We start from the raw sequence: 5881 nt of genomic DNA on the forward strand, positions 1-5881 counted from the left end.
GAATTCTCTCCCAGAGATTTCAGACTTCCAGCCTCCGGAACTGTGGGACAAATTTCTGTTGTTTTAAACTGTCTAGTTTGTGGTCCTTTGTTACAGCATCCTTAGGAAACTAAGACAGAACCCCAAAACACTCTAGAGAGAGGTTGCACAGGCTGACCTGTAAGAAAGGTGAATGTGCATTCTTGACTGATGTGTGCAGATGTTGCAAAGCAGGCACATCCTTCAGAGGGATGACAGGTATTGGTGCTTAGCTTCTGAAAATTAAATATGATCACCAGTGGGAGTCTTCCAGATTCAGAACTAGAATTTTAGGGCACATTTGTAGGGTTATTTGAAAGAATAAATGTATCAACCTCTTAGAACAATCTTGGCTAAACTATTGTATATGCCAGGGACCCACATGACTTTGCCTCATATTCAGAGAAACCAATTCCAGCAACTATAAAAAAAGTAATTCCAATTTTGTATCTACTGAGGGATTGAACAAATAATTTAATTTTAACTTATAGTTCTATTTAAGAGGCTCTCCTTGACTCTTCCTTCCAGAAGCTGGCCCAGAACCTATCATTTTCTAAGTCTCCCTCTTTGTCACAATTTTCTCCAACCCTTAGGACACTTTTGTTTTTCTGTCTCCCTCACTTGCTGATATCTTTAGCACATTATTAGGCAGATAAACTAATTTTTTGTTTTGTTTTGCTTTTCCCCACTGCCCATTTCCCTGGATTTCATACAACACAGGAAAGGTCAGAAACTGATCTAGCAAGTTATATTATGTCTACAATATCCCCCATGAAAATTTAGGACGTTTGAACCTGTTACAGTTTATGAGACTTGAGGAAGGCAGCACACTCAGAATTATTGCCTAGAGGCAGTACTTTTTGGTGACTTTATATGTCAGAAAATTGTACATGTGCCTTAAAGGTGGATATTCTGGCTCTATCTGAATCATTTGGTAGAAACAGTAAGGTCTGCTTGTGCAAGAGAGAAAAGAGGGGGCACAGCATGGGGAGCAGGGGTAGGAAAGTACAATTTGGTAACTTAGCAAGATCAAGGCAAAAGAAAAAGCCCTTCATTTTATTTTATTTAGTTAATTGGAGCAACGAAAGTTTAATATAAAGCATGATTAATTTGTAACTGGGGATTGGAGTGATAAGGGATTAGCTAATAAGAAGTAAGGAGAAACCAAAGAATACAGGATTAGTCGATAGAAGGAGCAGCTATCACCTCCCCCTCTATCCCAGACCAAGGCTAAGATTCAGACCTTGCTGGAAAGGGTGCAGTCATGGCTCAGGGGATGGCAGAGGAGGAGCTAGAAATCCTTCCTCTGGAATGCAGGGAAAAGGATGCTTGGGGAGGTGCAGCACCTCGAAACCCTCTGCGAAGCCACCTGAAGGGGTCCTGAGGGAATCTGCTCACCAGTGTGTCCTGCAGAAGCCAAGAACTGGAGAAGCCATGAGCACTGCCTCTCATTTTATTTTTGTACCAAGAAAGTACCCTAGATATGGATCCAGTGGTTTGTAAATCTCTATTTCTTCCTTGTTAAATAATCAAGTGCAGTTGTTTTTTGCCAGATGACTTTTGTGTCTGTGGAGAAACAGTGAAAAAAATCATTGCAAACCATTTTCAAATTTTCACATCTAAAAGAGTATATTCCTTTGGCTTGAGGTCTTGTACTCTGTTAAAATGCAAATACCCTATAGAAGAGTTGGCATTTTAAAGCTGTTATCAATCATTTATACCTTTGCGTATATGAATGTACTGTCTCCTTTCCAGATAGCAGGGTTTGATGTGGTATTCGAGGGTGGTGTGGGAGGATGAGAGGACCCCGGGCCGCTGAGAATTTTGGAAAGGGATGCTTCTAACCTGAACAGACAGTGGAGAACAGGAGCCTGGGATACCCGCCATGACTGAGCCTACTTCAGTTTTCAGGAGCCCTGTGCCGACTGACTTCCGTCAAAATATCAAATGCAAAATCCACTTTCTTTGTGGAACACTTCCCTTCTGCTTCCTCTTTTCTTACTTGCTTCAGGGAGGTTTATGGCTTGAAAAATTAAAGTGCGGATCTATTTTCATTACCAAAGGATTTGCAAAACTGAGCTGGGCTTGTCTGAGCTCACATTTGCATTTGCCATCCCTTAAGCTGATTTTCAGTGCTGAGCAGCTATTTTAAATGTTTTCAAGAGCCTCCTTTTTAACTCTTTTCCTTACTTGTGTTATCTATTTCTGCAGTTAAAAAATTCCATTGCTGATTCTTGGTGGAAAATCCCTATACTAAATGCCAAATGCAATCATGGATGAGAGCATTTGCCCAGGGAATGACTGGGCTGTTGGAGCAAATATCCAGAGGGTCGCTTACCCTGAAAGACTGGGTGGGGAGTGGTGTGTGTGTGTGTGTGTGTGTGTGTGTGTGTGTGTGTGTGCAGCAAATCTGTAGTTTCAGAGGATTTAGAGGATCTCAAGGTTTCTTTATGGCTGGACCAGTGATTGGCCCAGGGTTGATGCTCAAGAAATATTTGTTGAATACATGAATGGGCTAAAGGAAAAAAACAATACAAAACAAAACAATTGGGGAAATGAGGAAATCACCATTAATAATGCTGGGTAAATGGCTTATTGGCTACCTATTTCCTACATAATAAACTATGAAGTGTTTTATGTGGCATGCCTCTTCATAGTTCGATACTCACTTGCCTGTCAGCAACATGATTCATCCTCCCACCTTACCCTCTGTGCTTTGATTTGGAATGCTGCTGAGACTTCTTCTGTGAGGGCTTCCCTGACTTTTCTGGAGTGTGACCCTTCTGGGCTTCCACTATATCTTGTATATACCCCATTAAAATAATGATCATCCTGTTTTTCCCTATGGTAATTTAATTTGCTGGCTTGTCTGTCTCCCTGCCAAAGTAAAGATTTGTGGTGGCCACAAACATGTCTTCATCTTTGTGCTATTCATTAAGTGTTTGTTGAATGAATAAGTGTTCTAAACTACAAGTAGACTAGAAGAGCTATAGCTAAGCAGCCAGAAGTGCTCATGGCCTTTGAGTTGGCCTCTGGGGCAGATAGTGGTGAACACTGGTGCTTGGTGGTTGAAGCCAGTCAGGGGGGAATCACACACTAGAAAGCCAGCCTAGTGCTGATTCCAGGACTAATTGTTAGCACCAGTCTGTGTGGTTGTGAGAAAACCATGATTATTGGTTGACTTTTTATATTTTATTTCTGTGTATTGTTTTAAGTTCATTTTCTTTTCAAACATTTCTTTTCCTTTTTTTTGTAGTAGCAGAAATCTTTATTTATATGAAATTGTACTTGAGATTCTAATCCATAAGAGACAGAAAAAGTGGAGGATCTCTGGTTAAAGCAAGACCGGAGTCCCCCAAATTGGTCCCCCTTCACGGTGGGTGGTAGACCCTCAGACTCCAAGGAACACAGTTTGAAAACCACTGATTTGGATTAAGGAATAAAGTGAACACATGGGAATAAATCTTTTCTTGATATATTAAGTAGAAACCCTTTGGCAACCAGATTACATATTTACCAAGCACTTCATATGACTCAAAGCTCTAACTCCAAATCTGTTTTAACAGCTTAAGAATTGGTATTGAAATAGTTACTTGGGTTTAATTTTAGAAAACCCAGGTCAATCAATATGTATGACTTTTAAGTTTAATCCTTCCTTTGGGGATCACAGAAGCTCCTTCCGGCTCCAGCGCTCTTTGATTTTCTGATTGTGAAGGGCAAGGTGGGAAAGAAATAAACAAGGTGACTAGGTTTAAAGGGCTAGCTTTCTTGGCATGAATGAGTAATTGGAAAGCCAGCATAATCAAAGTAATTTCATCCATCATGTACAGAAAGGGAAATAGAATTCAGGTTATTAAGGTTGCATGAAACTGCTTTTTGAATGTATGTACATATTTCTTCCTAAGGGCTAGAGAATGTTCTCATTTCTATTTCTAAAAGGAGTTGTGGAAAAAGACAACTGAAAATAAAGCAGGAGCTGTGGTTTCAGTGCAAACCTAGAATAATTCATTAAAGGAAAGCAAAGGGTTTTAGGTTTCCCTTTGAAAAGAAGGAGCTCAGGAACCAGAATACATGCTTCTGACCTCGAAGCCACCCAGCCATGAGTCAGCAGTGTCCTCAGAGGCTCCTGTCAGTCAGGGGCCCGAAAAGGCTGAGGAGAGCCTTATTTCTTAGTTGTCAAAACTTCCTTCTGGAAGGCAGGGACCATGTAACTTAATTTGGGGCTTCACAATTGTCTAGGTGTGTGATTGTTTGGAGTTTGGGGAAAACAAAATGGCAGAACGGAGGAATAAGAGAGAATGAGAAGGAACCAAGGAAGGCCAATCTCCTAAAGCAGAAAATATATGATTGCTAACTGAAAAGAATGGGAGGGAAGTTCTTGAAAGAGAACCTGCAGAAAAAGTCCATGTACCTTCCTCCTACTTACTATCTCAACAATGCTGCTTCTTGAAACCTAGGAAGAACTGAATAATGTCTAAAGAATAAGAACACCAAATTTGTTAAATCAGCAACCTCATTTTATATGTACTTTTAAGTCCTGGCCATGGGCAAAGATTCTCCTTTTTAATAAATAAAAAGTGAGGAGAAGAAAGCCATAAAGATGATTTTACACACATGCCAATCTTTTTCTTTGCACATGCACTAGAGACCAGTTCTGATACTACCCTTCATGGCCCAAGTATACAAATTCCACGAAGTCTTTCCCAATTATTTTCATTTGAATTTTTCTTCTCTGAACAACTATGACATTAATTTATTACTTAATCATACGATTAGGGCATACAATTCCCTAATTGATGTTTGCGGGGATTTTTTCCTGGCTAGATTTTAATTTCCTTGAGGACAGAAGTCATGCTCTTTTGGTGTTACAATATCCATTCCTCCGTAGCTCTTAACAAAGTCCTCTATACATTGTAGCCACTTGTTGGTTCTCCAATTTGTCGCTTACACCAAATGCCCAGGAAGACCTTATACCAAAGTTACATCAGGCAAGAAAGGCACAGACTGGATTCTCTTTCTTTCCCCAAACCAGGATGTACTACTCGGTCATCAGAGCTCCTAAGTTGGTAGTTATTTCATTTTGTTCCTGATGAGGAAGAAGAGTAGGGGAGACTTTTCTTTTCCCTTGGAAGAGGCAGGTAGGATGTATGGAACCACTTTATCTTCCAGCTTGGAAGTTCACATTCAGTCCTAAGAGGGATAACCTTCCAGTCATTTAATTTGTTCTCAGTGTTTCCCAAGTAACAGCTATGCAGTATTAAGAAAATAATTCTGGGATCCAAGAAGAAGTTGGAATATTTTATTGTTATTAATAGATAGATATTTTGCATCTGTCCCCTGGGGCTGAAATAAACTCCAGACATCTTAATTACATATAATGCCACTCTCCCAAACATAGTACATTCCACAGGGTCTCTAAACCCTATTTAATGAGATTATTTCTGGTTTCCAGATCATTCTTTCATTCTGACATTAAATCTGGATTTGCAAAAGCAGAAAACTTTAACAGCACATAAACTCAAGAGAAAGAATGGGGTGGGGGAGGAAGGGAGAGAGACTTGGCATTACTTCTAAAGTCTGACAAGCGTCATTTGATATTTTTATCACAACAAAAGTTTCAGTTTCCCTGTGACTTTATTATGTTTAATACCCTGAGGGTTCAGGCATGATGACATAAAGATGATATAGCCAAAATATTGTGTTTGAAATTTTTTTAGCTTAGTGCCTCACTTTTCTAATCTGCAAGCCTCAAAATTATGAAAAAGAAAGAGCATGAATTTAATTTCTCTTGTTAAAGTTTTACATCTTTAAAGTTTTTTTGTTTTTAAATTTTTTTATTGAGATTGTTCACATACCATACAAC

The sequence above is a fragment of the Choloepus didactylus genome, chromosome 7, assembly GCF_015220235.1.
Source record: "Choloepus didactylus isolate mChoDid1 chromosome 7, mChoDid1.pri, whole genome shotgun sequence".
NCBI classification, from domain to species: domain Eukaryota; kingdom Metazoa; phylum Chordata; class Mammalia; order Pilosa; family Megalonychidae; genus Choloepus; species Choloepus didactylus.